Source organism: Castor canadensis, chromosome 14, assembly GCF_047511655.1.
Source record: "Castor canadensis chromosome 14, mCasCan1.hap1v2, whole genome shotgun sequence".
Taxonomy (NCBI): Eukaryota; Metazoa; Chordata; class Mammalia; order Rodentia; family Castoridae; genus Castor; species Castor canadensis.
Genome location: NC_133399.1, coordinates 81561534 through 81583098, shown reverse-complemented (window position 1 = coordinate 81583098; position 21565 = coordinate 81561534). Strand labels below are relative to the sequence as shown.

General features: G+C 36.9%; 1 protein-coding gene across 21 annotated transcripts in view; it reads left to right on the top strand.

Annotated features, from left to right (window-relative positions):
* Tenm3 (teneurin transmembrane protein 3) overlaps positions 1–21565 on the top strand; it is a 2373066-nt gene that overhangs the window by 849754 nt on the left and 1501747 nt on the right. For all 21 annotated transcript variants that reach the window (XM_074054924.1, XM_074054923.1, XM_074054922.1 and 18 more), the window contains exon 5: positions 2415–2512. The gene's annotated coding sequence lies outside the window, so the exon portion shown is untranslated. The remainder of the gene's footprint in view (positions 1–2414; positions 2513–21565) is intronic.

Sequence of the window (21565 nt, the reverse complement as noted above, 5' to 3'; positions counted from 1 at the left end):
TTCAGATTCCAATTTATATCCTAATTCAAAAATCTTATCTTCTTGCTACTTTACCACCCTACCTCATTGTGTATAACATAGAGGTATAATAAACATAAGCCCTTTTCTCTTAGGAGGTGATAGTCTATTACAAGCTCTTTTGGCCTTACATTTATAGGGTACAATAAAATTTTGAACATATTTTTGGCAAACCTTCATAATTTCTTGATGTGACAAGGACCAGGAATAGATTCATGAGGGAATGTTCATAGGAAACTTTCTAAAATACATTTGTTATATCGCAAACCACCAGTTCCTATACATTTAATATATCACAGATGTTGGTTATTTTAGAATGAACCTTGAGCCCTAATGTCTGGGATGTGATTTATTGATTGCTGTAAGGCAGAGCAATGAGAGATTTACAAGACTGAGGTAAAAAAGAGAAAAATAAGTATAGGCAAGCAGGAGAGTTAATGCACTAGAAGAAATGTACTTACCTGTATTACTCTGTGAATAATTAAATATGTTTTATAAGCATGAAGATGTGTGTTTACATTTTATCTGTTTGTCTTAACTTTGGATCTAATAAACACCTTTCAGTACACTTGTTGGCCTTGTCCCTAACGGCTTAAATGCCATTTTATAGTGTCATAACACTTCTCTGAACTCTTTTCAAAGTGCTAGGTAAGATTTTATTCTATAATATACCTAAATAAAATACAAAGCCTAAGAATTACAATAAATAACCACGTGATTTGCAAATATTTCCTATAAGAGTTAAATAATGTCTCAATATAGTTCTTTTAGCTGACACATTAAAAAAAGGATTAGAACTTGACAGAATCAAGGCAAAACTGATTTGCATAATTAAAGAAATAGAAAAGAAGACAAGAAAATGCCTTTTTCCTCATACAAATACCAGCTGCTCTAAATACATGCCTTGAATGAAGTCAGATTGACTTTAAAGTTTGTTGCTTTTATTCAATTTGATCGGAAAGAGCTTAGATGGGTTTTGATACAAACTAGGAAAAAGCCATAAATTCTGAGAATTGTCATTTTCTAGTTAATTCTATTCTAAAATGGGATTTTTCTTAGTTAGTAAAGAAAAGGGCTATTAGCTAGGAATTAACAAGCAATTTCCAGTTTTTTGCAGATAAAAATGTTTGATTGAAGATCATGTCTACAGATATTTAATGGTGTTACCATTCAAAGGAATTTCCTATTAGTAGTTTTTTTCCCTTGTCCACTAAACTTTATTTTTTTCATAATATAGTTAGAATTCTTTGAGATGGGTGCTGAAAATTAGAAGTAAATTTATGAAATATTTCATGAATGTTGTTAATAAAAAAAGAAATTAAAATCTATTTTCCTCTTCTGAATAGGAGGAAAATTCTCCTAAAGATCTAATAAATGTATAAAATATAAGCCAGTAAAGAAATATCGATACCACAACACTTAAGTTTATATAAGAGAAAATTACTGTATTCCATTTTGCATATATTTAGTACAGTAGAAAAAAAAATTGGTTTGGACACTTGTTTCAAACAGTCTTTTCTTTTTTTATAATTTTTATTGTTTTATCATTCATATGTGCATACAATGCTTGGGTCATTTCTCCCCTCTACCCCCACCCCCTCCATTACCACCCACTCCGCCCCCTCCCTCTCCCCCCCACCCCCTCAATACCCAGCAGAAACTATTTTGCCCTTATCTCTAATTTTGTTGTAGACAGAGTATAAGCTCTAATAGGAAGGACCAAGGGTTTTTGCTAGTTGAGATAAGGATAGCTATACAGGGAGTTGACTCACATTAATTTCCTGTACGTGTGGGTTACCTTCTAGGTTAATTCTTTTTGATCTAACCTTTTCTCTAGTTCCTGGTCCCCTTCTCCTATTGGCCTCAGTTGCTTTTAAGGTATCTGCTTTAGTTTCTCTGCGTTGAGGGCAACAAATGCTAGCTAATTTTTGAGGTGTCTTACCTATCCTCACACCTCCCTTGTGTGCTAAAGCTTTTATCATGTGCTCAAAGTCCAATCCCCTTGTTGTCAAACAGTCTTTTCTTTATGAAGATGACTTTATTAGCCTATATAAATTATTCACTAACTACCTTGACATATTTTTCTAGTTGTGATAATGGACTGCTATTTTAAATATCACTATATTTTACAGAAATTCTCACTAAATAATGCTTTAGAGAGCCAAACTGAATTTGTGAAACAAACAAAAGTTCCAAGTAGCATTTTCAGTCTTCAGACATATCCCAGTAACTCATGAGTAACATGAAAATTGTAAGAAATTGCCCAAAATATCCATGGCAAAATCTTTTATGACTTCTAATATTTAAACCATTGTTCCAACTGTTCTTTTAAGAAAAAAAAACTTATCTGAATAGAATTTTCCCTCTTATTTTTATTCTCTATTCTTCTCTCATAGGTTTATTTAATTGTATGAAGTTGGATTAAGCTGAGCATAATAGAAGAATTAGTAGAGCAGTGAACTACAGAAGGAATGGGCTCATGACTGGCTCATCTGTAAGTAAGACTTTATGCATCTCACTGTGCCAACCATGTAGCTAACATTAAATACCACTTGTCACATGGATAAATTGCTGGGCAATCAATGAACATTCTTCATGATCCTTTGGAGTGTTTCATTTTCTTTCTAGGAGACTGAGGCCTCAGACCCACTTCAGGCTAACTATGGTGCTACATGACTGCTTGCTTATTTATTTTTGCTACTGTTGTTCTGGTTGTATCAATAAATAGCTAGCAATCAGTTATACTGATAATAATGATGATAATATCCATTGCAATAATAATGACGAAAAATATTCTTGAAATGACCACTACCGTCCTTCAATCTTGTGATGAAAGTTTTCATAATATAATAATGATAAGTGACTGTCATTAATTAAAGACTTTTTATTGTTAGTTAAAATGTAGTTGAAAATAGTTAAGTAAACTTTCCTTTGCACATATAGCCCTTTTATGGTTATGGGCCAATGTCCATTTCTCTTACTTTATAGACTTTGTAGAAAAGTTGGTAAACAAAATAATAAATTTAATTTCTTCCCTTGAAATCAAATCTTTAGTTCCCAAGACCAAGAAACATGCTGTGATTATTAGATTCCCTTTTTCTTTCTTTCATATATGAAAGCTATACTAAATCAATAAATTAATTTCAGATTTTCCTATTCTTTTTGGTATTGTCTTGCAGGGTGGATCCCCTCTTTATTAATAGCTAATTGGAATTGGAATGCATTGTCCTAATTTGGTATATGGATGGCTCCAAAGGGTTAAGAAGGACCTAAATGGATGAATACAAGTTAACCAAGGAGTTACAGGAACTAAAGAAATTGTATTATATTCAAAGGAAACAATATGGGCATAGTTCCTGGGTGGGAAGAGAGATACATGTGCAGGAAGGAAGGAAGCATGGAAGGAAAATGGAAAAGGGGGAGATTAAGCTTATGAGCAAAAGCAAGCAAATTGGATTTAGTTAGTGACAGGGAGAATGGATCAAGGTAAAGCTGGTGAAATAGGATAAATCTTATAGGATTCTCAGGAACATGTTAAGGATTTTTAATTCCGAAGCAATGAAAGGATTTTAAATAGAGTTAAGAACCTAAGGCATTTTATGTTTAAAAAAAATATGACTTTAGTTACTGAGTGGGGAATGAATGGAAGAGGACCAAAGGTGAAAGCAGAGTGACAAATAAAAAGGATATTGCAATATTTTGGAGGAGAGATGACAATAACTTGGACTATGGTTAAAGCTGTGCAGATGGGGTGAGGTAGACAGATATGAAACAGATGTTTTGGTAAAAATAGTCAAGAGGGGTTTTTAATGCATTGAATATGTTGATGAAAGAGAGACAAGTGCCACCCTAATGATACTTCCTTGATCTCTGGTTTGGCAAATAGTTGCCCAAGGGTAGTGGTACAGCCTGGACTGGAACAGCTTTGAGATAAGGTTTGGAAGAAGGATGACATAGAGTTGAGATTTAAACCAAACCAGACTTCTGTGAGATATGAAGTGTAGATGTCACAAAGACATTTGGATAAATTTCCTTGTGGCTCAGAAAAGAAGTCTGAGGTAGAAATGTATAGGTGAGTGACATGCATTTATAGTACTTATGCCATTGGGGTTGATATGATGTCCTAAAGGAGTATGCAGAGTACAAAGAGAAGAGGATGCAAGTGTGAGCCCTGAAGAGCTCCATCTGTTGAAGATTAAGTCGAGTAGGAAGGAGGAGAAAATGTGGGTCCAGCACTAGTGACCTGAGATAATGAGAACTAAAGGGATATAATGTATGAAAATCAAAAGAAAAGTGATCAGGAAGATAGGACATGCTTTTGACAGGCCAGGTAAACTGAAAACAGGAATTTCCAACAGACTGAAAAATATGAGTTCACTGTGGCTTTTAGAAGAAAAATTCTAGTCAAATGAATAGGATGGAATAAATTATTGACTAGTGCCTGGGGAAGAGACAGTTTGGGTAAATAAATCTTTGAGAGAACCAGCTATGAAGGAGATAGAAGTGATGTCTAAAACTAGGAGGGAGAAGAGGATTAAGAGAGAAATTTTAAAAGGTGTACAAAATACTGATTTAAATATTGGTGAAGGAATCCAGTATATAGGAAGGAAGAAACAGTAAAATAAATAATGCAGAACAGTTTTAGAAAGACTGCCCTACCTTTTAGTGTAGTTGTCACCCTGATCAAGGACTTCCCATGACTTCCAGAGGCCATACTTGCTCCTGCCTTAGACCCAAGCACTGACAATGTCCACTACCTTAAAGGGTCTTCTTCAAGATACCAGAAGGGCCCATTCCTTTCTCTCCTTCCAATCCTTGCTCTAATATTTTCTTCTCAGAGAGGACCAATCTGCCTACCTTATGCAAAATTTCCAACTGTCTCCCTTTCAGAATTCTACTCCCTTTATAGTTTAGGAAGCCCTTCTGCTTGGCCTTTTACAGTGCTTATCTGTGTGAATTTAGAAAATAAATGATATATTTTCATGTCACATATTATTTACATAACTTTCCAAAGCTCTTCTTTGTCCTTCCGTAGTCTACATCCCATTCCCTCTCTTTGACTTTTAAGCCTACTGTCCCTACTCAATTCCTTACACTCACACAGCTAGAGATGACTTCATTATTCCCTCTACCACTCTTAATCTGTCTTTTTGCAATGCCTTCTAATGGTAATGAACCCTTCTTTATTCATCTATATTTTCTGAAGAACAATATTTGCATGAAGAGTTGGAAACATAGAATGCAACTTTCTATTAGACCTTCATGTGTGGCTTCACATACCTTCCATGTTTTATCTGCCATATCACCTGCCAAGGTGCTTAAATTCAGAAATACATGAGAGAATGTCAAAACACACGGCTCATTCCCTATTAGATACCTCAGTGAAACGGAATTGCTATGGTTAAGGAGGCCCATCCATCACAACTGTAAGCAAGTGTCTATTAAAACTGTACATGTATGTGTGCACACACTTACTTAATTCTTTAGTTTATACCTCTATATATATCAAAAATAACAAAACCTGACTACCAAATATTGGATCTGGAATCATATCACTTTATCTTGATGGATTACATTAGAAAGACAGTATCCAGTGTTGCTCTACAGCATGTATGTGTGTGTTTGTGTGAGCATGTGCATGTGGGTGATAAGGGAGAAAGGTGAACCAATTTTTCTCATAATATATGCAAACCAATCTAAAAAATATGATGTTGTAGGTCCATGTGGTGGTGCAGACCTATAATTCAAGCACTTGGGATGCAGAGGCAGGAGGATCATGAGTTCAACACCTGCCTGGGATAAAAGTGAGAGCCTTTCTCAAAAAACCAAGGAATAAAAATAAAAGTAAATGAAGTAAAAAAAATCATGATGTCTCTCCTTCTTTTCAAAAGAAGAACAGAGACTGAAACCCACAGCTGTTTTTGACCTATGCTGAAAAGAATGCATAGCTAAACCATAGCTCCCTTTGCCTTGAATCAAGCTGATAAATTGAAACAGTCATGCCTGAGTTCATTTAAGCAACTTTGTTCAAAATTAAAGGAGTATAAGTAGAAATAATTTATTTTGAGATTTTTCATTTGGGAAAAAAGAAGGTAAACTGTAATAAAAAAGAAAAAGGAAACATGTAGGGGCAAGGATAAACTCCTAGGGAATCGTTTATAAAAATAAAATGGAAATTAGAAAATATGTATAAAGCATAAAACTCTATGGGGAACTATACAACCTAAAACCAGAAACCAAGGAAAGGCAAATCTAAAAGCTTCCTCACAGCATTTGGGAGTAGCAGTCCACCAGGAGGCATGAAGTTTGAAGAAAATAAATGTACTTGAGACTCTAAATACACCTGCTTCCAAAGGAGGGGGACAAATAATCATAGAGAAGGTGGAGAGGGTAAGGGATTTTCTCTTCTGATTTGTGTAGATTTGTTGTCTGATGAAACTCCTTTGGCACTTTGTCAAGGAATACATTTCCTCCTAGAGTTGGGAATTCGATATTTTGAAACAGTAATATAATGCAACATCAAAGCCTTTAGGGTGAATTTGCTGTTTGCAGAAACTGCTCAGTAGTAACCAGGGAGCTTTGTCTTTTATATCTCCCCAGCTAGGTCAGGTGTTGTGTTGATGTTCAGTGAAGGAACCTTCCAAAGAATGAGAGGAAAGATCCAACTTCTTTTTTCAATGGTGAAATGCCACCTGGGAAGAATGTTCCTAGAAGAGGGGACATGTGTTTCTCACAGTAAAAAGATCTAATGAAAAACTCAGCCTAACCCAAAGACAGCTCTGGGTGAGAACTCTCAATATGCTGAAGGAATTGCTAAGAGAGGGCTTTTCCTGAGCTCTGAGGTGGGGAGTGTTCAAAAGAAACCATGGAGCATCTGTTCCTTCCCTTTTGTAGCCTTTACTCTGTTGGAGAAATAAAATGATCAAGTAAGCTGTGAAAGTCATGTCTCTTCTATTGAAAGAACTGGACTAGACAGGGTACAAAGTGGGAAAAACTTAATTATTATCACCATTGGCATTGCAAACTTACTCTATTGATTCAGTCTTTCATATCCCTGGACAAAACCTTCAGACAAACCTTTTGGTCCTCCAGTCACCTTTAGGTTTTAAACAAACACTAATATGTCTGATCTAAAGCAAACTTGAATCTCTCATTTGGTTTAAGATTTTTCCTCATCCCTAGCTCCACTCCAATTCAGGCTCTCAGGAATGTGCGTTTGGCTAAGTTCTGCAGCTGAGTTTTTTGCATCTTGTTCCTCTACTCTCCTTCTTTCTTTTCAGCCTGTGGCTGCTTCCAGAAGAGAGAATAACGGAGATGTGCTGGCCTCCCACTGCCCATTTCCTGGTTGGGGCAAAGTTCTGGATGGCTGGCCGTGACTCCTTCCTCAGACATATATCCTATGTAGGCTGTTTCAGCTGGAATTCCAAGTCCTGGCAGGTGATCTTTTTAAATGGGTCCCTCTCAGAGCAAAACAAACATAGCTTCCTCCCATGGTGTCCACTTTATCTTCATTAAATTTGGGATATATAGGGTGCTGCCACTCTTCTCTTCTCATTCTATTGTGAGGAAATTCAGCAAGTGTTATATCTATACAAACTTTTCCAGGCAACATGAACCTCTAATTCCTGAGGACTTCTGGAAAAGCAGGATGATATCCTTATAACTCCCATTGAGGGAGCATATTTGCCCACACCCATTTATTTACATGTATAAAGGAACATGATATACACACCAGCACCTCTTTCCAGGGAAATCCCCTGTGCCTGTCATCTTCTGTAAGCCCCTTTACTGCTTTAGCCCAAAGGATGTAAAGGACTAGGTCACCAGATCAATCATCATTTTGTACCCAGATTTGGGTCCTCAGCCAAAATTCCCAAACAAGAACAGGCTTGCTTAATGTTTCTGCTATGCTCTGAAATACATTAGACATGCACAGAAGGGAGAGATTAGCATAGTTTACAGTCTTCGATAGCTTTATGGCAGAGGTGAAACTTAAACTTACAAACCAAGTGTGGGTAGGTAGAAATGTGAAGGAAGGGCATTTTGAGAAATGGGCTCAAAAAATTGAATGTGTGTGGTGTGGTCAGAATAAAGAGAATTCTACAAAGCTAAATTGAGATTGGTAGTAGCAATGAAGAGCCTCTGTGCTTTCTTTGGCAAGAAAGTAACAAGAGAAAAGCAATGACCTAGGAAGATGACCGAGAGCAAGGGAAGATAGTCATTTTTCACTGTGTATTTTATCACAATCCCTTCTACAGTGTTTTTTAATTGACATAAAAACATAGGTTCCAAGCTAAAGAATTTCAGATGAGTGTAATGTGTGACTAGTATGAGAGCCAAAGTGCAGGAGCGGGAGATCATGAGATGGGGACGTTGTTTGTCTTGCTTACAGATGCCTCCCAGGGACGTTGAACAATGTATGGCTAGTGGTAGATATTCAATAAATATTGATCAAGTTAAAGTGAATAGATTTGGTGACTGGAGGCTTGAGGCATGAGCATCAATTTAAAAGTTAGGACAAGTGCATTAGAGGGATATGTGTTAAAGATATCAAAATAAGTTAGGAGGAATATTGGAATTGACTAGAAACATCTTTATTCTTTAGATACTTGTGTGACTCAAGGAGAGTGGGAATGATTAAGAGTTACGACAACAGAAATAACACAGGTGAATATGAAGCAGGTCTGTTTTTTAAGTAGATATGTGATTAGATTACAAATGTTATAATTCAGGTTTAGGTGTGATAACCTAGGAAAACAAATATAGAAGTTCTTGAAGCCAGAACTTTTTGAAGTTATTAAAAACTGAGTCAGAAAGAAAAACATGATACATTGTAAGAACTTTTGTAGATGTCACAATGTACATCCAGTACAACAATAATATAATAAAAAAAGAAAACATACATATACTCTTTAAAAAAGAATCTAAAGAAAATGTCTCTTCTTTGTCATTCGTGTTCACTGAACATTCATGTACATTAAACAATGTGTACACAGTCTCGAAATTGATTGGCTAGCTTCATCCTCTTACTAAACTTGATGATAATGATTAATATTGTCTCCATTATTCAGATTAAGTAGTATTTTGAACAGGTGTCATATGACAGTAATGTTTGGACACTGTCAGTCAGACTAAAGACTGTGTTTTGAGTCCGTTGTCTCACTTAGCAGATAGAAGGGGCAATGGAGTGAGGAGAGAAGAAGGGCTCAGTCACCAATGAAAAAGATACAGGATGACTCAAATTATGTCCATAAATAAAGGATTAAATAATGAGATGACTTAAGTCACAACCAGGAAGGTTAGAGGGAATGAATAATGAGATAAAGATCTGCTATGTAAAAAACAAGAAGGCCATTTGGAAGAGCAATCTCAGGAATGGTAGGGGTGAGGGTGGGATTAGAGAGTTTGCCATGTTAAACAGTGAAGCACAACAGAGATATCAGAAGGTGCCATCCCAACAGCATAGCAGAACCAAGATTCTGAGGTAACATGTGTTTGGTACCTACAGAGAAGTGAAAATTCAAAATGCTGAAGGACAAAAGTTGTTGAAGGGATAGGAGATAACGTGGTGGAATCTTAAGAACTGATGGAAATGTGAATAAAGTGTAAAATCCTTTCTGAGTCGTTGAAAAAAGAATTCCACTGGTCCAAACGAGCCTAATCTCAAGGAAAAATCTATACCAAAAGCAATTTATAACAGAAAGAAAATCAAACTAGAACCACTGGCCCACACATAATAGATGTCCAAATAGGAATAGCAAGTTCTGAATGAAAACCTCAGAATTTACTCTGCTGGCAAATAATACATCCATATAAACCCTGCAGAACCTCTCCTAATCGACCTCCACTTAACCAACTCATTGAATTAATGAATGCTTTTCATTTTCCCTGCAAATGCTTCTTGAATATTCCAAGCTAGAAGGCTACATTCAAATATGCCTTGTCACTTGAACTCTTGCATGTTGGCTGGACTAGTTAACAAGAGGCAGTAATGAATTTCTCAAATCTGCTTAAATCAATGTACTTGATATTGCAATTGTGTAATTGAGCTCATTGTTACATAACAGACTAAACATGCATGTGAAAATAACTGTTTGTCCTTAGGACAATTTGGAAGATTTTATAAAACCTGTTATTGGGGCTGTGGATATTTTTCTCCCCAAATTAGGAGAGATAGGCAAATAGAGATTAAAATACTTGTGTTATTTACTAATATAACCAAAATTGAGATATGGAACCCTGTGATGTTACCATTACAAACTTTGTAATGTATAATTTTATAATTTCACAGCCATGTTTATTCCATTGTTGGTAGAGCTAGGCAACAGGTAAGCATCCCCAGAGAGGTAGAGAACATCTCTGTGGAAAGCCAGAAAATGTGTCTGTCCTGAGGACATGATAGGTTCACAAGAGAGAAAGAAATTATGTGATAAAAGATTGGTTCAGCTTCTTCTGGACTCATCATGCTTTCTTCCTGCCACAGAGAGTGAGAAAAGTGTCACTGGGCCTAACTGTAACTGAAATTGTGTTAGTTGGAAACAAGGCAGGGAAAATGGAATCTACCCCCCTCAACAGATGTAAGGTATACATCATGCACACATGCTATGTTATATATAAGTTCTATACATTTGGTATAGGCAAGACAACTGTCAAATATTAGGGAAAATAATCTGATTTTTTTCAAAACTATTGAAATGTCTTCTTTTGCTAGGCACTGGAATAAAAATGAGAACTAATAAGACTACCGTAATCTCAAGGCTTCCACAATTTTATATTCACAGATAATTGAGCAGTCACTTGGAAAATCATGCTATTCCATTATGTAAGTTCAAGTAGTCTAGTAGCAGATGCCAATATGGAATAATATGAGCAAGGAATTTACTAGAACAAATACCTGTGAGAGAAAATAGGGTAGAGTAGAGAGGCTGTATTTTCCGACTGTGATGTTAAGTCTGACTCAGAGTGATAGAGAGATAGAAGAGCCATCATGAAGTCTACTTAAGGATCAACAGGCTGTTGGGAGTTCTGAGTCCAAGTTCTCCATCAGTGGCACTCCCTTGTCTCCATACTTTCCTTGGTATCACTGCCTTGGAGTTAATGCTTTGAGTGATTTCACAGCTCAGCATCTGGGCCCCTTGGTCAACTATGTTCCCTGTAGTTGGGAGACATGAGTGGATCCTGGCCATTGTAACCAGGTTCTGAACATTAAAACTTAAAACATCTAGATGATCCATGCTTATTGTGGAAAATTAGAAAATATACAGGTTTCCTTTCTTTCTCCTCCTTTCCTTGAATCAATTCACCTGTGTCAGAATTATCCTTATAGAATGCAAATCTACTCATTTTACAGATACTTCTTGCCTTCATCCAGGCATCTTTGCCTTGATCCCTATTCTCTACAGCCTCAGGCCCTCCTTTTCCTCAGGTGCACCAGAAGTTGCCATTTACAGGTCCCTGAATTTTGCTGTTTCCTTCAGCCATGGTTTCTAGACTTAAACAAATGTCATCTTCTCTAAGAAATCCTCTGATCTCTCTCTCCATACATACTTTTTTTTATCATCTACCTTCCTATGCCTTCTTGTATCATTCTACCTCTATGGTATGTGTCTCTTTCCTTTCTGGAATCCCCAACCTAGGACTGTGTGCTCTACCACAGTGGTTGACACCTAGATGCTGACTTACTGGGTGATTACTAAACTAATGAATGAATGAATGTTAGCATGCACATAGCCAAAAAAGCCTAAGAAAAGGAGACTGTCGCATGGAATATAAGGAACATATATCACATATTGATGGTGGTTATTCCCATTTTGTCTGTGAAATAAATCATCCAGGTTATTACAGTTTACAGCAATAGTGGACCTTCCATAAAGAAAAATTATGTTGATATACCCCTCCACACTTTATGTCTGCCATGTACTCTGCTATAAGTTTTCATCCAAATCCTCCCATTATCACTTCGATAACTCCAACTTCTCTGAGCTGAGTAAGATCCTATGAGTCTAAGATTCTCTGTCATGGTGAGTGGTGCTTTCTATTGTGCTGGGAAGGGGGCTGTGGCAAAAGGCAGTTAGGTGACTCCCTAAGCCCTATTGCAAATGACAGAGCCAAGAGTGAAGCTCATATCCTCCTAGTGTCCTTCCTATTACACTTTACAAGTCATAATTTTTCTGCATGCCCTGGGTGTTAAACAACCTGAACTAATAATATGACTGCATCCTGGTGATCACAATATTGTGGTTCCATACACTCAGTACATCACCATCATGTAAAAGGAGAAAGAGAGAGGGGAGAGAGAGAGACAGAGACAGAGAAAGAGAGAGGTGGAAGGTGGCAGATTAAAATATAGTTCTGTTCACATGATTCTGATGAAAACCCTGTGCTGTATTCATAAGGATTAAGTTAGGGCCTTTCAAATGATTCTACAGTTCTTTATAAAATACAATATTTTATTTATTTAAAAAAATCTAATTGGAAAACATATTTTACTTAATGGCCTTATTTGATGGTCTGGGTACCACCATAACCCTGCACCACTCTAAAGTAGGTTAAAAGAGGCCAATCATACCTCTCTGTGTTAAAAAAAAATCTATGCCTCCTTGATTCTTTGGAATATTGACTGCCTGGATAATTGTGGTACAAATATATTCAATAGAAAAAGAGTTGTCTTTGGGAGGGAAATTAATGATACAAAATTGTGGTATGTTGAATGAATTTAATTTATTCATCCTATTACTTTCCCTCTTAGCAGGGATAATTTAAAGTCAATAGTAGTTCCATTTTCAAACCTCTGAATTTTCAAATCTTCTAATTTAATTATGAAATTGAAAGCGATGTCAAATCATTTTGAGTTTACATTTATATAAAGTAAATTATGTGCACATGATCTGGGTAATAAATGACATATATCTCAAATATTTCTAAATAATTTTATTCTCACATTTTAATTCTTTTTTTCAAATTGGGTGATTGCTGCTATCATATTTCCAGGATAACAGTACCTGTTAGCTCATGTATATTTTCTCCACCCTTGATCTTACAGCTAGAAAAGCAAGGCTAGTCTGTTGTAAACTTTTATTGGCATGGGTTCATAATTCAGCTGTAAAATTTCATGCTGTGCTGCAATTCAGTGCACAAACCTTGTGCCCTAAAGAACTTATGTTACTACAAAAACAATTGTAAAAATCCAGTTTTTCTCCTTTTAGGTGGACCCAAAAAATGGTACAGTAAGAAATACTATCCTTTGGAAAAAAAGACACTTTCTAAGAATAAAAGTTAGGGATAAAACGAACTACTTGGTACTTAGCTGTAAGCCCTCACCCATCAAAATAATTATCATATGCTAGCAATGGAAAATTTACACTTACAGCAGGTACAACTTGCTCCATGGCACTTGAAGTGCAAGAAGTGTCACCTTGCCTTATTTTATAAAAGACATTAAATCCAGTGTAAGGTCGTTGTCATCAAGGTTGACAAGAAGTCCAATAACAGTCAATTTGGGGTGCTGTCTCTCCACCCTATAGTAGAACTTTAGGACTTATGCAGTCTAGATAAAGAGCAAAGGGCACAGAGCTAAGTACATGGTGGCTTTTGATTCTTGATCAAGAGGCCAATGTTATTAGTAGCACCACTTCATGCCCTGCCACAATTGGCAAGCTCAGTGGTGGGAACTTTGAGAAAGCTCCAGAGTACCCAGTTCTGATAGTGCAGAAACACCACAGTCTCAGAATGTGTGGTGATGCCCTGCTCCCCTTTCTTTCCGTTAACCCACTCTCCAATCTGCAAAAGACCAACAGTACCTTGATGAAGGTCTGTTTTTGGAGCATTTAAGTTAATTCTAGAATTCCTCTCTGATTCTGAACCATAAAGCCAGTTTGTTTTTACTTTCTCACTCCTATTGAGAAAGGGAGGGTGATAAGAAAGAGGTGAGAGAACATGTCTTCAATCTTCCTACTTACTCTACTTTAGAAAACAAGAAAAGGCACCAACTACATGGTATTTTTTAGTAAAATCACCCTGTTACACAATAAAATCCTATTTTTTACTTCACCATTCTCAGCACTAGATGAAGATTCATGAGCTATGGACTGTGGTTTTGAATTTGCAACTGTTTGGTGTCTGTTTTTGGGCATGACTAACCAAACCCTGATCTCATTTTCTTCATTTATAAAATGAGAGACATGAGCTACCAATTCTATAAAAATAGAGTAATGTCTATTTTATAAAATTTCTTGCTGGCCTAAAACTCTCTTGGGTTATGAACTCAGTATGCCTAATCACTTCTGGTATTAAGTGATACTTTTATATCTAAAGATTTTTTGAGTAGCACATAAAAATTTGAATGTGGCATAATCCATACTATTTGTTGTCTTGATACTATTCATGGGGTCTTTCTAACAAAACTAAGCCAGCCAAGTAACAGAGTTATGGTATTCTGTGGACCTTTGGACAATTTAAAGATAGAATAATAGATAGGATGTATTATTACTTGGAAGAAAGACCATGATTTTGAGAAAGATTTCATTATTCAGGTTGCTGCGTTGTAGTCCTTGTAATGTGAAAAATATGTGACTTGCTGTAGGAAATAGTGACACTCAACATTGACTTTCCCCAAAGCTTTGATATGACCCTTTACTTTAGCTTGGTCACTTCTGTCAAGTCAGTCTCAGTGTATCTATGCCACTTGCCTGTTAATTTAGCATGTTCCCTTCTCTCTTGGACTGTAATACCACCCTGCAAACAAAACCCTCCTGAATACATTCTTGACTTAGAACTTAAATCTGTGGATACTTTTCCCTACTTCATTAACCAGTGCACCTTTAAAAGACATGTTACTTTCAAAAGGGTAGAGAAAGAGATCTAGAGAGAATGGACTCAATAAAGCCTGAGATGCCCAAAAGCTAAGAGATGAGACATGGCTGACATTAATTAATGTGACTATATCAAGTTGAATCCTCCAGCTTCCTGTCCATGATATGTGATAAATGATAATGGGCCGCTGTTAGCAGAATTCAAGCATAGCCTCTATTAACTTGCCCCCTGGTGTACCTTTACACCAGAAAAAAATGCTGAGATAGAGCAACTTTAGATGAAGTAGTGGCAGTAGCTATGAATGCAGAGATACTGGTGTGATGGGCAAGTGTATAAGTCATAGAAATCTTGATTTTTTTTTTCCTTTCAGTCTTTCAATAAAATAGTTTATTGAAATATTTATTATAGTTTATTGAATATTTCCATCTTCTATCTAGAAATGCATTCTTGTCCAGTTGGTGCCCAGATTGGTAGAGAAAGGCACAGACTGGGGACGGTGGTAGATGCTGTCTGTTGGCTCCTCACTTCCTATCAATATCATTCTCCTCCTGATGTGTCTTCAGAGGTGAACTTGAATAGGTTACCTTGCTTTCTGGTTTGCTATTGGAATTGGCCAACAGGGAAGTCATCTGTCCACAGAGGTAACATGTGTCAGATCCTCTACCCAGAACTTACTCCTTCCTTGCCCATTCAGAACTAGGGTTAGCACTCTTGGAATTCTGCATTATCATTTATGGGTTCCCTGTAACTTATCCACCCTTTCGTGGATTTTGTTTTAGATTAGAATCTTCTCCAGACTTAGTGTGTCATATGTATCTATTGAGATCTCACCTTATACACAGACCATGAGACTCCCTGGAGGAATTACATGATGGGTTACAACTTGAAGGAATTAGAAATGGATGGGAGGACAGGCTGGAATAAGAAGCAACAAAAGGAAAATAAGAGCATTTCAGTCCAAAAAAAGGAGCATGATGGGGAAAATCTACATTTAGGTGACAAAGAGTGGTATTTACTATTTAATGTGTATAACTGGCTATGGACTTTAGGTTGGTCTTTAAAACTGTATGTCTATGAGCAAATCTGTTGGTAGTGAAGACATCAAATTTTGATGCTTTACCTTTCTATGATGCTGTATTGAGCAACCTACAAAATTCCCACCAGGTGGCGCTCATGCAGCAACTTTGAAGAACCAACACTCGACTGGTAAAAAAAAAAAACCTGCAGTAGAAATATTACTGTCAAACAGATGTTCTTGTCTTTGATGCTGTATCTAAGTTAAGGTAGGAATGATGAGGTCGGAAAGGCTAATAAATTTATTATGTGGTGGGAAAGTTATTTCTTCTTGCCCATGAGACAGAAAAGCCATTATTTTTAAAGCATAATGTTAGCTGTGCTTTGTTCGCTGTGACACAAAATTCTCCTAATCCTCTTCATAGTTTTGTTATTCTTTGTATGATGTGCGTCTTTGGTTATGAGTTAAAAAAAAAGAGATTACAGTGCTATAAGCTGACTGCCTACGAGTTCAGTAAATTTAAGTAAATCTGTTGTAGGAAAAAATGCTTTGGACACTGATCATCCAACAGTGAGTAAAAAATGTAGACAGAGCATTAATGCAAAGAGGTAAATGATGTGCGAGAATGGCACTGCCTGTAAACAAAGCAGACAGTTTGACAAAAATGTTTTTCCCCCATTTTGATCAAAAGACAAGAGCATCTTTGCATCTAGCTTGTCAAAGTACAGAATCTGTTTTCCATTTTCTTTATCCCTCACCCAATCCTCACCATCCTTTCATCCAGGTCTCCTCCCTGGAATGAAATAGGTTGTTAGTAGGTTAAAATTATAGTATAACACCCAGCAAGGCAGATGTTGAAAAATGTAACAAAAATGTCTCAGGCTCTTGTTCTTTTCTCCCATCTTTCTCCTCTCCTACTTACAAGGCCCAGAGACTTGCATGATAAGTTCTGCTGAAAATAAAAGTTGCCAAAGAGAGAGAGGAGGTCATCTGACTATCTAGGCTGATTCTTCTTTGGATTGGTAAAAAGAATCCAGGGCCAGGCCATTAGAAACTTGGTCCTTTATACTGTATCAGATGATAGATTCATGTATACAGCCATGGATAAGAGAAATTGTGAGACAAAAAAAGAAGAGAAGGAAGTAAGAAAGTGAATAGTGTATACCAGAAATTTCACATATGTAATCTCAGTAAACTGAGAGATGAAGTTTACTATCCCTATCTCACAAATAACAAAAATGCATGGGCAGAGTGTTCAAGAAGGCAATATTTTTATACTAATTAAAACCTCAAATGACTGATATAGAAATTGACAGGTACCACACTGAATAAAATTGACTACTTCCTTCCCAAAGTTCTCTTGTTCTGGTGTAAGAATATATAGAAAATGGAGTTTGTAACCAAATTGCATCTTATTTAAGCAAAGGTGTATTGTCAAAAGGGGCACTGTGTCCAGGTTTGGGATTAGGCCACCATTCTCAGTGCACTGACAGAAGTAGTTACATTAACTATGTTGATGGGGCAGGGTCATCTCTGGGGGCAGGAAACCTGGGCAGTTACACACTACATGGGCTTGGTTGAATGCTGTGTTCTTACTCTCTTGAAATTCTTAATAATTTTTTGAACAAGGGCCTCTGTGTTTTCTTATTGTACTGGGCCTATAAATTGTGTACCAAGCCAGTTGATGGTATTTTTCTCTTTTGATTACCATTGGATAAACATAGGCATGTCATGCTCCATGCTTGTTACCTCTCAGACTGTCCCCAGAAGCTTCTCTTAGCCAGTTAGTTCCTCAAGTAGATTGTGCTGCAATGATGAAGTTGCAGCTTCCATTACTGCTTTTTTTTTTTTTTTTTAAAAACAGCTCCTTCCTTTTTTTCATTGGACAAATCCACATTGAGCACACACATTGTGTGAGGCATTTGACATGTCTAAGGTGATTTTCCAGTTTTTCCTAGTACAGCTTCCTTTAGTCTTCTCTAAATCGAACCTTCTTCATCATGTCACCCAAAGTCAATCTATACTCCTACTAGATGTTCCTCCCAGAGACAGAGCGCTTTTGTGTTTCTATCCCTCAGCACTGAGAGCATCTTATTAATTCCCCTTTGTACTGTCTACAATTACCACCAACAGCAGCTACCACACCGCCATCTGAGAAATGAACTCCCATGGAAATTGGCATCCTTGCCCAAGGCTAACAGAGTTCTCTGGCAGGTCCTAGTGGATTTGTAAAATATTAAATATGTTCCATAGACTTTGTACATTAAAAAACCAAATCTGAAAAATCTCATTATGTATTATCTCTTTCCTCAACACTGAACAGAGGGCTTTATAATCTTGTTTCTATAGAATCTGTCAAAAGTAGATCATGAAGCTAAAAATATCTGAATTTAAATGTATACAATGTATATGAAGGTGAAAAAGAAATACTATTGGACAATGCAAAACAAGTATGAAGTAGTGTCCATTTTAAGAATAAACACATTAGCACAGCAGTGAGGAGTAAGAGAGCCTGAAGTGGCTAATGCTCACACCGGATGGAGTACAAAGAAGCTATTAGACCTTTTCCAAATAGTTCTGGAAGACTGTATAAAGGAGGTGGAATTGCATGAGCTATTTTGGATGATGAAAGGGAGATAACTTGGCAGACAGAAAGAGAGAACACTCCAAGAATATGGCACAGTTTGGAAAAGGCTTGTGTGGAATGACTGGGTGATGGAGATATTAGGCCAGTTGGCTTGAACTGAGCAGGGGCTCACTCCAAGGAAGGATTTCAAATTTGATTCAAAACAAAATAATGACTTTCTGCAGCATTATTATGGCAACTAACAATAAATTTCTGAATCCAATGTATGCTATACAAATCAAGAAGTAGCTCATGGAATTCCTAGGAAAGGAAATCTCCTGGGTAATAATAAGAGAGTAAGATTAGAGTGAGCAACACCACTACCCTCAGGGGTAAACACAGCTAACCTCACACACTAGACTCTGTAAAAGAAAAGGAAGCAAATGTCCAGAACTTCTACAATCAAGAGAGAAATGGTTAGTCCTTGTTTAATTAATGTGAAGGCAGAGAACATGGGCAACAGTCTTGGCTTCCCTACTGCCATCTTTAGTTTTATGTTCATGACCCCAGAAATTCTGAACAAAAGTTTAGTGGCCTTTGCCTTTCAGAGCAAGGTCATATCTACACTTGGCACATAATTAACTTCAGAACCCCAATAAAACTGTATTTATCTATGGTTGTAGATTTTAATATTCTAAGAATATGTGATGCTGGTTCAATGAGGAGAGAATTCATGTCTACTAGAAGTGTTAAATTACAAAAACTAAGTATCAGAAAAAGATAGTAGTCTGTCAAATAATTGAATCTAACAAGAAATGTGGAGGAAGGCAATCTTATATTGGTTTAGAAAGACTAATGAAGATCTTTGGAAGGGATTCCTATATGGAAAGTGTCTTAGAGAATGAGTAGAATTCAGATAGTTAAACAGGAAGGGCAGAGCACTATGAGAAGGGACAAAAACTCAGAGGAAAAACATGGTGACCAGAAAGGCTAAATCATGATAGATGGTCACTGTCTTTTCTACTTGTAGGAGTGGACAGGTAGTAACCTCACTGAGGATGAGAATTTGAGCTCAGTTTCTCTGTTGTATGAGGGATGAAATGATCAGAGAGTAGTACTTTGTGCCCAAGCTCAGGAAATAAAGTAAATATTTTTAAAACTTTCAATAAGTTTTCTTTTTCCTTTCCTGATACAAAGTTGAATTGCCAGTGCCTACAAGAGGTAAATCATCTACTCTATATGATGATTTGATAGCACCATCCGAAGAGATAACAGATAATTTGTCTTTGTGAAGGGCCATAAGCAGATTCTCGAGCAGTGCTACTGCTACCAGAGCAGGCACCTGTGGAAGGGCTCTGGAGTGCATCATTTGGCATGTCCTGCTGCTCTGGCCATCTGCTGCTCCTTACTATGTGGTCTGGCAATTCCAGAGATGGCACGGGCAACCTGGCAATATCTCCATATGTTATTCTCCTTCTCCTTGCTTGAGAAACAGAACAGCCATCTTCAAGACAATACCAGGAACTATAAGTCACATGGTTTCCTTTGTCTCCTCAAGACCGAAGGCATCATTATATGTTTTAAAAGGACAAAAACATTCAGTTAATCTGACCAAAAACTTGTGTAATTATTACTAAGAGTTAGCCTCAGAAAATAGGAGAAGGACTCAGACTTCAAAGAAAACAAAACTAGCGCTAGCTCAGAGGTGGCTTGAGAGGAATGGCTCCCTGGTATAGTAAAGATTCACCAGAGAATGGTAACCAGTGTCACTAATTTTTATCAACAAATTGTGTACAAGATTTCATAACCTATAAAGCCTAGCCATTCAAGATTGTCCACAGGCTGCATCATTTGGGAGCTTGTTAGAAACACAGAGTCAAAGGCCCCAGCCCAGACTTACTTAATCAGAAGCTGTATTTGTACAGAACTCTCAGGTGGCTCATACATACGCTGAAGTGTACAATGCACTAATCTAGAAGCAGATGCATGAAAAAGTTTCTGCCTTTGCATGGGTGACTATTCTCACCATCTTGCTGTGATGAATGAAGTAGGACTCTTCTTATCCCATTTGACAATTCAGTCAGATTTTTAAGTGCAAACTTTTTGCCTCAAATAATTTTTTGGTACTAATAACTGAGTCCACAGAATTTGTAAAAGCGGTCAGAGCACATAGTCTAAAGGGATGCTCATTGAGTTATCAGTGCTCAACAACTCTCAGGAATGAAAGTTTCCATTCAAGATCCCCTTGCCAGTCTAAAATCTGCAATGAGTTGGCCATTTCATGAATAAGGGAATTTAAATTTCTGCTTATTGGTTTTGTCAAACAGGCCATAATGACAAATGCTTTCTTAGTTAATCTTAATAGCAACTGTGTCCCAATGCTCTAGTCTGAGTGTTAGATAAGTACCCAGCATCTTCCACACTCATGTCTGCCTTTTCTTCTCCTGCTGTCTGAGTCTCCCTACATGCTCTAGTGAGAGGTGCTAAAACCCCCTTTGGCAGGGAAGTCTCTTTCTGCTTGGAGTTTAACTTGGAAATATATCCTCTATTTGCCCAGAACCATGACACTTCACATGTCATTTACCATCCTCCAGGCAGCTCTAGTTATGGACAGTACTTCCTAAGTACTTCGTGCCCAATGTTATGTGGGTTGCAGTTGCTCAAATGGAAAGACACTTTAAAAACTTGAATAAGAAGAGCAAAAATGCCTGTTAGGCCTCCAAGATGTCCACCTAAGACTCAGTTCTTAAGACAGAAAAGTAATTTAATAGTGACCACATTTTTTAAATCATTAAAAATGTGTGTGTTTAGCCAAGAAAATGGAAGGACACTTGGGAAAAATTACTTCCAACTCTTATGGAGTGATTAAAAATAGTATAACAAATTGTCAGTTAATGAAGTGCACAGACTGGAGAGGTGATATGGATAATAAAAAAAGGATTATTCAGCATACTGTTTTTAATTGAAAACATATAGGATGATTTTTAATGTCTGTCATTTTGTACTAATATTGTTGTTTAAAAAATGACTTGCTTTCTTGGAGCCTAACACACATAATGGACCTGGGTGTAGCCCAGGAATATAAACAAGAGGGAAACAGTTCTGGAATTCAAAGTTTTCACCATGGTAGGAACATAGAACTGATTAGTTTTGTT